The sequence below is a fragment of the Talpa occidentalis genome, unplaced genomic scaffold (assembly GCF_014898055.3).
Source record: "Talpa occidentalis isolate TD23 unplaced genomic scaffold, MPIMG_talOcc4v2.1 talOcc4.6, whole genome shotgun sequence".
NCBI lineage: Eukaryota > Metazoa > Chordata > Mammalia > Eulipotyphla > Talpidae > Talpa > Talpa occidentalis.
Window position 1 is genome coordinate 15,435,225 of NW_023604972.1, and position 11,878 is coordinate 15,447,102.

The following is an 11,878-nucleotide window of genomic DNA, read 5'->3' on the forward strand; positions in this document are numbered from 1 at the left end:
CCCCGGTGGCGCAGCGGTTGAGTGCTGGGTTGCGAAGCTGCCCTCAGCCTCTGCAGCGCCGGTTCGATCCCCGGCCAGGGTGAGGGTCCCACATGGTGCGCAGACCTCTCCTGCCGCCCGCTGCTCCCCTCAGCAGTGTATTTCGTCTGTCTGCCTGCTCTTCTCTCCACTCTGGCTCTGGTGAATTCTCTCACCCTCCCACGCTTCTGACTATACCCAGTGCTTGTATAAATAAATAAATAAATCTTTTTTTTAACAAATGAACAAATAAATAAATAAAATTTAAAAATCATCACGTGATTGTAAGTATTTATCTTTTTTAAAATCAATACTTATTTCTGTTTAAGCTTTAGAGGTTGTTTCATTTGGTTGGCTTTTACTCAAAACAGTCATATAAACTTGTTTTATATATTGGGTTATTGGAAACGTCATGATGTATTTTTTCTTTGAAAAACAAAAAAAAAATGCATCATGACTTTTTTGGACAATCCAATACAAACACCTTGTCTCTAATTAGTCATTTATTTTGCTTTCAGTTGGATACTTAGATTCCCTTTTACTCTGAGCAAAGGGGAATGTGATCACTAAGACAATGATCATGTAGGGCAGATATAAGACAAGTTACCTGTGGCCATCATAATCCATATTTTGTGTAATTGTTTGTGCTGATCTTCTAATAGGCTGTCACTTATCCTTCAATTGAGTTATAAAGAATGAAGGTAAAAATAGGTGTTAATGGATAACATTATCTACACAAATTTTGTGACAGAAGAGACAAGTAAATACTGGCATCTCAGAAACAGTTATCAGAGAGCTTCGCTATATCTTCTTAGATTTTAAGAATAGTTAAGATCCTTCTTCATCTTGACCTTGGGAGTAAAATAGTACTTTCAATGTCGCTTGTCAGCAAATTTATATTCTACAATACAGGATGCATCTGTAGTCACTCTCTTGTAAGAGAGAGTGGAGTGGCTTTTGTAAAGAAGTTCAAGTTCCTCCATGAAAAGTTAGCTAACAGCCTCATTCATCTCTATGGTAACAGCTTTCTCTTTTTTTATCAACATTCATTGTTTGCGAAGATTTAATATTTTCAAGTTCTCCACTTGCAGAAAATTTCACTTCCTCTTTTGCGCAGGAAATTGCAACAGTATCTCCCATACAGCTGAGATCTCTGTATATAGTGGAAATTCCCCAGAAGACAGCTTTGACTACCCAGTTATACTGTTGTTCTGGAATTTCAAGGTGTTGAAAATATAAGTCTAGTCCCTTCATTTCAGAGTCTGAGAGTTTTTCTTAATTTGCAGCTTCAGATACTAGGGCCAAGGTATCTGCATTATCTTTAACTCTTCAGTTAATGATGCCTTTCTTGCCAGCATATTTTACTATTTTCATTTTGTAACCACTTTTTTTTTTAATTAAGGTACTATTGGTCAAAACACTGTTTTTAGTTTAAATGCACAGGTTGACATATCCTCAGATTGTTTGTCACCACAACAAACCTACCTCCAAAGCACCCATGATCCTCCAAAATTGACCATTAATCCTCCACCCCCTTTTGATTCTTACCCAACACACTCTCCTCTGCTGTCATTTTTCTAGGACTTGTTTTAGTTTAGTTTCATATGTTCCTCTGTTTTGCTTCCTATATGGGTGAAATCATCCAGTATGTGTCTCCTAACTTATCCAGCAACTCCACTTCTTAGTATTTATCAGAAGAATGCAAAAACCTATGGTTCTACATTCCTATACAAGGTCAGAACTGCCCCGTCAATCAGTTATAGGAGCTCAGCCTTACAATGTGCCTTTCAAATCAATCAAGAGCAGAAAGCTTGATCACCCTGGGTGATTGACTGGGCAGTTTGACCTTGTATAGGAATTTAGAACCGTAGATAACAAAAATGGTGGCCAGTTATAGAAGCCCAACTCTGCAAGGTGCCTTTCAATCTTATCAAGGTGTTCCACTGATCAGCTTCTGGGGTCCCATGTCATACATCATCAGCCAAGGGCCCCTCGGGCGTTCCCGGTCATACCTCATGATTCACACCTTTCCCAAGGTGATCAAGATTTCTGCTCTTGATTGATTTGAAAGACACGTTGTAAGGCTGGGCTCCTATAACTGACTGACTGGGAAGTTCTGACCTTGTATAAGAATGGAGAACCGTAGGTAACAAAAATGATGGCCAAACAGGTGGCTTAGGATTAGCAGACCCACAAACTCAAGGGATAGATGTATTCCTCTGTGCACTGAAACATTATTTACAATAGCCAAGTTATAGAAACTACTTATGTCCCCAGGACAGATGAGTGCATTAAGAAGCTGTGGTGTATATATACACTTTAGTAGTCTAGGCATGCTGGTGAGGGTCACACCCATGGCCAAGTTGCTGCTTCAGCCTTAGGCCTGGGAGCTCTAGTTCTGCAGGGTGAGTGGCACCAAGAAAGGTGGAATGAGTTCATGCACTGCAAGTTCACGTAGCCCTAACTGATGCCCCAGCTGGCCTCTTTAATAAGTTCCTAGCTTGGGCCTCCCTGGTGGCACAGGGGTTAAATACAGTGCTGTCAAGCTATCGCCAGCCACTGCAACACAAGTTCGATTCCCCATCTGGCCAGGTTGGTGACCCAAATGGTGCAGCAGACCTCTCCTTTCATGCCTGCTGTTCCCCTCAGGAGTGCATTTCAGTAGATCCACCTGTTCTGTTCCCCACTCTGTCTCTGGTGAATCCTCTCACTTCCCACACCTCTGGCCTGTACCCCAGTTCTTGTATGCATAAATAAATAAATCTTAAAAAAAATAAGATCCTAACTTGCCTCCAGGATGGGGTTCTGGACCAGACACACTTGAAACGCTGTATTGACGACAACATGACTTCCAGCCCCAGGAAGGCCACCTCATGGGATGAGAGTGAGCCAGCATGAACAGAGGTGACAACTGACACAAAAGCAGGTCACTGACTACCATAAACATTGGTGTGTTACATGTTCGTCATTTGGATTAAGTCTCTCTCTCTTGCCCCAAACAATATGAAATTACTATTTTAATTTCCCAGGTTAACAAGCTGGGTTATTAAAATTATCATTAAATATGTACACAGATGCACAGGAAGTATTTATTTTTAAGATCTGGATCTCCAAAATCCACAGTAAGTATTTGGGAAAGAAAATGCTTAAAATACTTTATCTAATAACATCAGTATTCAATGGCAGCATATGCTGAGTCCATATAATCACATAGTTTTTCAACATTTAAGATATTTATAAAAACCATATTTATGCTTAGACATGTGGAACTCTGTTTACTACCTAACTGCTAAGTGGATTCATATTTAAATGTAAACATCCTTGCAGAGTGCAGTGTGTTGAAATTACTAATTTTCATACCAGACATTTCAGAATTTGCATGTATAATTGCACATTCCTTACTGCAAATAAAAATTTAGTTTTTACCCCCTTGGATAAGGTATTTATATATTTATCTATGCATACTCAATATGTATGCAAATATTTGTATTTGCATATATACATATTTATTGTGTTTATGTACCTATTGGTTTATATACTGCATGCTACACATTTTACTTTCAATATGATAAACATTGCTATGTTTGATTCTTATGAAGTCTAGAGAAAGTATGCTTGCTGTTTGACCTCAGTATCTGAAATAAATGAATAATCTATCAATTGAGAATATAGTGGGTGATTGCTTTTAAATGAATTACAAAATAGATGGGTAAGACCTCAGATATCTTTTTCATTTTGGAAATGGTACTCAAATATCAAATACATATATTTAAGACATGTATAAATTACTTCTTTTATAAAAATAAACCAATTTGGGTAGGATATGTTAAGGAGATTCTTTGGACAGAACACTATTCTCTGTCAGCTTTGAAAATGATACACAGGGAAGACACAGAAGAAATTACTGTACATATATTACATCTGACTCTGTATCCACACAGAATTTCCCACTCACATATGCTGAGTGGGACAAGGAATTCGTGATAGCCATTTTGTATTTGATTCTTTTAACTATAAAGGTTTGGTGTTGTCATAATACATATTTAGCTTCTGAGATTGATGGATTACTTCAGTGAACAAGATTGTATGCTTTTTTTTCCTTATCTGAGTCAATGTTTTCCTCAATACCATGAAGTAAATTAAAATAAAGTGTTTAAATCTACTGCTTATGATAAAGAAGACCAAATCTCATTCTAATAAATATGAAATACAGCTTGTCATGTTCCTTTCACTCTGTAGAAATGCTACCACAAGGCTTTGCCAGTTAAGTCTAATATGTTGACATTTATTTTTGCTGCAATAAATGTTAGGATTATATTTTTGCATTAAATTCTGGCATTTTTAAAGATCACGATGACAAGTAATTTATTCCTCAAATCACTCTGGTTTGTTTTTACTTTTTGAATATGGATTTGGCCATGTGTCTCCAAGGCATAGTACAAAGCATATTTCATATGTTTTGCAACCTATTAGTTTGATTTAAATCCACTTTTTCCATCTGGATTTACGCAAGCCTTCCTTGATGTTATTTGCTCTGAATTATTGCCCAGAAATAATCACACTGAATCCAATTTTACACTGGCAGTGTGGCCTACCAAGACTGTCAGTGTAAAGCTTTAAGGCTTTTATAGTTTGTTTCAATGAAGGTAGTTCCTCAAATGTTCTATATATGAATATGTAATATACCATTTTGACACTCATTTTAAAAATTTTCTTTCACACTTCCTTGAATATAGAATGTATATGATGACATATCTTAGAAACAGCAATCATTATATAGACAGTGAACAAAGCAACTTGTAAAAATAATGTCCTTTGCATATTCAATATAAAACCCACATACAATAGACTGGGTCAATCTCAGTATGATTTGAATTGAAACCTCCCAGGTAAGTAATTTAGTGCTGAACACATTGATGCAGTTCTTTTGCACTTCAAAGATTTATTTCTTTAGTAATACACCAGCTAAAAGAGAACGTAAATATGAGGTTCATCTTCATCTATATTTTTAAAGTACCATTTTTCTCTAGACTGAATGAGGAGTGAAGTAGAGTATTTTTCTAGGCAGATAATAAGTAGTTTGGGTAATGCAGACTTAAAACTTTCTCTTTTGCTGTTTTGTTTTGTTTTTTCCCTTTCATTGGTAGATTTGACATCCTTTAGGGAAAACAAACGAACACTTCAATTGTCTCTGTTCATTTTTAAACATTCATTTTTACTGACCTTAAATTGAATATGTTGAAATGTTAAGTAAGTACCAAATTATAGCAGAAATCTGAGGTTTTTTTTTTTTTAGCACTACATAAAATTCAAGAGATCTTTCACTGGCTAGTTTACCTACAAATTTCTAATTTCCATTCTGAGTACTTCTGACAAAATTCACACTGCTTAATATTTACTGCGGGAAATATACATACTGTAATCCTTTCTCTTTGGAAATAGATACTGATGTTTTCTTGTGATAAGCTTACTTTCAACAGTCACAGCTGTGTGATTAGAATCGAAACCTATTTTGAAGAGTTTTGTTGAGGAATAATTCAATTTTTTTTAAATATATCTAAGAGGGGAAAAAAAGTGAGAATTAAAAGTATTTTCTAAATTGCAAGTCTCTCTATTTACATAGGTGAAATATCCTGGCAAGGTAAATAGTAAGCAATTGTCTGGAAATGCTTCTGATATGGATAAAATATCATGCTATTAAGGTCCACTATACACAGGCAAAGTGCAGTGGAGAAATGAGGTTATGATTCCTGTGATTTTAGACTAAAAGAAAGCTTTCTAGCAAACATTCAGAAATTTTAAAAAATTAACCCTGGCCTTCCCTGGCGCAGCAGGTTGAGTGCCGCTCTGTGAAGCTGTCCACAGCCTCTGCAGCGCGGGTTCGATTCCCGGACTGCTAGGGAGAAACCCACATGGTGCTGCAGACCTCTCCTGCCTTGCCCGCTGCTCCCCTCAGCAGTGTCCTTGGTCCGTCTGCCTGTTCTGCTCCCTGCTCTGTCTCTGGTAAATTCCCTCACCCTCCTGCGCCTCTGACCTGTACACTAGTTTTTGTATAAAATAAACAAATCTTTAAAAAAACAAAACAAAACAAAACATTTGCTTTGCCTTAGTTGAATGACCACTTTATAATCTTTGCATTTTTTACTATAGATAAAAGTGTATTTTTCTCTTAGAATAATCACAACTGCTTTTGTAGAATTAGCCAACTAACTCAAATTATGACATAATATCTGGAGATGATAATTTAAACTGCCTTGTCTTAACATACCCTTATACGAGATGGAGAAAAAATTGTCATAAAATTTTTATCATCGTACAGAAATTGATTTAAAAATTAAGTATACCACTTAGTGTCAAGGACTGAAAATAAAGTCATTTTCATACAAAAATTTAAAAACTTGGGTCAATTTTATATGGCATTTGAAAAGGAAAGCAATGCCTGTTAGGCAGAGATGACATTACAAGGAGTATATACTTCTATTTTTAAAAAGCATTTGCATAATATTTAGATTACCAGAGAAGTGATATCCTATATTCATGAAAATCATCTACTGAGAATTAAATATATTCTATAAGAATAATTTTTAATTAGGTATAATAAACTTTAATAGGTTAAAATAAATTTATGAAATATTCTTATTTCATTATTTATTTCTATTGCATTATTTTTAATCCAATTTTCATTTTTTTTTAATTTAAGTAGCATTAGTTCACAATATACTGTGCATGCTTTAGGGGAACAGGTTGATTCTCTTCAAATATACGTCACAACACAGCCACCACCACAGACCATAGACTAATCCCCCCTCCTCCACCTTCCCCCCTCCCTCTCTATTAGCCTCAACTCTGCAGTCATATTTCAAAGGTTTGTTTTTATTTAGTTTTGTCTGTTCCTTTGTTTTGCTTCACTATATTCCACATATGACTCAAATTATCTGTTATTTGTCTTTCTTTTTTTGATTTGTATTTCACTTAGCATAATCCCCTCCAGTTCTGTTCATGTCATTGCAAATGGCAAGATATCATTTTTTTTTTTTAAATCTCTCAGTAGTATTCCGTTGTGTATGTATACCACATATTACTTATCCAGTCATCTGTTTTGGGGCTCTTAGTTTGTTTGCATAACTTGGCTATTGCAAATAGATTCATGGCAATTATTCCTGACACATATAGAATTATCAGAGCCAGTATAGAAAATACTTTTACTTATTGCCTCTCTTCTACTGTCTGAAATGTAGTCTGGCAGTTGAAAATTTAAAAAAAAAAAAAAAAAAAAACAAACTACATTTCTCAAGGACATAATTTTTTTTCTACTTTCCCACTAATTGGGAATAGGTAAATCTCGTCAAGTCCTGTGATTGGATTCCATTTGGATGTGGTTTGTCTGCCTGTCAAATTGATACATGGTATGACATGAATCAGAGTCATCTAAATCTTTACACCTAACTGAATTAGCACTCCTCTTACATCTAATGAGGCCAACTTGTCTTCACTCTGTCACAAAATGACTCATTATAAACCACTTTGGATTGTTCTACTCTAACTTCTGACCTTTCTTTCAAATTTAACTTTAAGTCAACTATTTCTCTGTTTTACACACAATAAATAAGTTGGGGTTGCATAAATCGAGTATCGTGAGGCTTAAGATCTAGAAAATGTGATGGCCCTGAGAGAGACACTAACAATCTAATAATGTTATAAGTGACATGCAAATTCTTTTTTTTTAAAGATTTATTTATTCATTTACACAAGAATCGGGGTACAGGCCAGATGCGCAGGAGGATGAGAGGATTCACCAGAGACAGAGTGGGGAACAGAACAGGCAAACTGACTGAAATCCACTGCTGAGGGGAGCAGCAGGTGAGACAGGAGAGGTCTGCTGCGCCATGTGGGACGCTTGCCGGCCGGCCGGGATCGAACCAGCGCTGCAGAGGCTGTGGACAGCTTCAAAGCATGGTGCTTAACTGCCTGTGCCATCAGGGGAAGCCTAACATGCAAATTCTTAATGTGGCTTAATAGGTGCTGAGAGGGAGTAAGTCTTTGAATCATCACCACATTTAAATGAAATAAATTTGATTGGGAGGAAGAGTATCAAAAATGATTTGCCATTTGTAGAAGCACAGATCATTGAAATTGGAGGATATATACTAATAGAAGCTCCACTAATATCAACAATTGTGTTTTGCTTCCTTTGCATTTATTTATGTATTGCTTATTTTAATTCAATTATTATTCCAAGGGCTCTATGAGAATTACTTGTGATACTCACAATGGCCCTTTCAAATAAATGATTTTTCAGTTTAGTCTTACTTAGCAGAGCAAAACACAGACTTGAGAATTTGAAACAATGGTTTTAGTATTCTAGAATCCGTAAGTGGAGAAAATGAGATTGAATTTAAAAGCCTCTCCCAAAAGTTTCATGAAATTGGTGAATGAAAAATGGTAGGGAATAGGGAATGACACTCTTTCACCATTCTCATCTGTAGAACTGGAATGGAAATATTTATTTTCTTAACATTCTCACTTTTGATGGGCATCAATGACAAACCCTATGGGGAAAACACTTTGCTCAAATATTTTGTGGCTTTAAATCTCAGAGCCTTTTGAATCATACTTTATGAATGATACTATTCCACTAGGAATGCATTGGTAATGTGAGAGTGTGCTCTTAGGACCGCACTGAAATATTAGGAGGATAACATGATTTAAAGACACATTTCAGAGATGAGGCCAGTCCAGCAATAACAAAAGTGCCACCTTAGTGATAAATCTGGTGTGTGAAGAAGTGACCAAATATGTACAAATGCAGAGGTGCATTCATTATGATAATGAATCATGCTTGGAACTGTCGTGATTATCGATATTCGTAGTTCCATCAAAGTGCAAGCTTCTTTTCACTTCTAGGTGTTTCCATTTATAAATGACACAGCTATCTAGTGGGCATACTGATACTTCCCTTCAGATCTGTCAAATAGCCACACAATTAGCTGTGGATGAATTATTAATATCTTCAGTCAATGCATTTTATGTATGTGGGAAGTAAGGTAATTGCATTTTCCTTTATAATTCTTCAATCTTTATGTGTTAAACTTCATATAGGTTTAATTTATATTTCTATTTGGGGTTGCATTACTATATTTTGTTTCATTATATCCCCTCTTAATTGTTAAATTATTTGAGAGAATCCAGGAACTCAAATTATGTGCTGCTATAAATTTGAAGAAAATGCCCAGACTAGTGCTTTCTTATTCTGTTTTATTCATAGTACATACAACATGTATTTACATGGTACCTGGAAGAAGTTGTTTAGGATTCATTGTCTTTGGGATTGAAGGAAATAATGACCAGGTGATCACTGTATTACTCAGTTTTTGGCAAACTGTAGATATGTATCACTATTCATTCAAAAATAAGTTTTGATGAGTTAGCATCAGTAAGAAACATATAGACTCATTCTCATCTGTAAAACAAGAAATGGGTAAAAAAAAAAAATAAGTTTTCATTTCTATGAAACTGAACATCGCATTAAATGCCCCTTCCTGATGATGAAAAAATTAGCTTGTTCAAATTAAATCACTGACTTCTGACTTAAAAGAGAAATTCTCTTGATTGACTCCAGCATGTCCAGGGATTTAACTTCTGTCCTAGTTTTGATGGAAAGACTTCTCAAGGAAAATTCGGTCTATGTCACAGTGAAGTTCATTTAACTCTGATATCAGAACTTAACAAAATTATTACAAGAGAAAATTCATACCCCAGTTTTATACAAATAGATACAAAATATACTTTTTGATTCATAAAATTTAAGTGAATGTGTGAGGATTTGGGAAAATTCTTTAAATTTTTTTAACTAGAATAAGTGAAATCAGCCAGAATGAGAAAGACAAATACTGACTGGTGTCACTAACATGTGGGATATAGAAAAACAGAACAAAGACACAGATAAAGCCAAACTAAAAATCTAACCTTTTGAAACCTCGTTATGGAATGGAGGTAGCCAGAGGGGGCGGAAGGAAGAGAGGGCTAAGGAAAAAGAAGGGAGGAAGCACTAGGCGCTTTGGTCTCACTTGTATGTGGAATATAAGAAATAAAACAAAGGGTCAGTCAAAACAAACCCAATACTAAACCTTTGACATCTGGCTGCAAAATCGAGGTAACAAGAAGGGGAGGGTGCACAGAGGAAGTGGGGGAGGGAAGGGGCCCAATGAAACATGGTGGCAGGCACGCTATGGAAACAAATAAAGCAGAATGTAGAAAATTATAATACAAAAAGGAGAATGCAGAAAGGAAACAAATTTAGTATAATTGCCATTAGCATCAAGGAATTTTTAGATATTAGTGATCATATATTTATACAGATATCAGTCAGCATGTTTGGTTTTTCACCAAATATGTCCTTGCTTCATGGCTGTAAGGGCAAAATGTTAAGAACTGGGTTTCTATTTCAGGTTACAGTGTTACTACTATGCCAGCACTGAACATGTCCACTTCTGGGCTCATATTTTTGCAAGACAGTCATAAACTCCCTATTAGTCTAAGCTATTGTTTTTCAGGTCTCTGTGAGTATCCTCAAACATGAGCTATAGCTGCTTAGGACAAGGTCACATGCAAAAGGAAATATTGTAATTACTGGAAAGTGAAATATAACTAGGAAATGCAAAAAAGAAAAAGATATAAATCATTATAATAAAAGTAATGTAATTAAGAAAAATATACAAATATGCAAACATCTAAAGTTTACTATAAAATATCATAAAGCTTTCTAAACAGAGGAGAAAACTTAAATAAGTGAAACTATGATATGTCTATGGTGAAATATGACAATATTGACCAGCATCCCAAAATGGCTGAATTATTAATTCATGTAACTTTATATTGAAATTCAGTGCAAGAGATATAGGGGGCATTTATGGTGTGTATATTGCCATATGAAATGAACTATTTTCTCACTTGTAAATGCATACATGTTATGTTAATTTATGACACATGTGTCAGATAATCTGGTTTCTTGTTTGGTAATTTGTATGGATTCTCTTCTCTTAATTTTTTTTTTAAGGATTTGAAGATTTATTTATTTATTTATACAAGCACTGGGTACAGTCAGAAGCGCAGGAGGGTGAGAGAATTCACCAGAGCCAGAGCGGGGAGCAGAGCAGACAGAAGAACCAAAGTACACTGCTGAGGGGAGCAGTGGGCGGCAGGAGAGGTCTGCGCGCCATGGGGGACTTTCCTCAGGTGGCCGGGGAGCAGCTGGGGATCGAACCGGTGCTGCAGTGACTGCAGGCAGCTTTGCAACCCAGTGCTCAACTGCTGCGCCACCGGGGAGGCCCACCTCTCTTAATTATTTTACAAAATCATTATTTTATATCTTATGTAAAACCTTTGCATATCACTGGTTTTCATTTGATTGTAAGAATATTTCGACAGAAAACACATCCTGATTTTATAGTAAAGGAAGTAATACCAAATATATTTAACTTATTAATGCAAGTCAGGTAAACGTTGTGATAGTGGAATTGAAGAAACTGTTAATTTCAACTTTGTATTCCAATGGATAAAAATTCCTCTGGTCACTTGTATTTGACTCTTCTCACCTTTGGAGTACATGGAAGGAAGTGCTTCTCAGCCTCCATTGTGACTGGATGAGGCCATGTGACTCTTCTTAATTAATGAGTAGTGATGTGCACCATGTCTATTTAAGTGCTGGTATAAATGCTCTTCTTTCTCTCTGATGCTATCACTGGCAATATTAAAATTATATGTATCTGTCAGTAACTGTTGAAGACATTGACTGTTTAAGTGACTATGAAGTCAACCTATGACAGAAATTCAGCTTTTAGAAGACATAAAACTTTGTTAT

The 11,878-nt window shown here is 35.8% G+C and overlaps 1 pseudogene; it reads right to left on the minus strand.

The window, feature by feature from the left end:
- Positions 1–836: 836 nt before the first annotated feature.
- LOC119261313 (proliferating cell nuclear antigen-like) lies at positions 837–11,651 on the minus strand (annotated as a pseudogene).
- Positions 11,652–11,878: the final 227 nt, after the last annotated feature.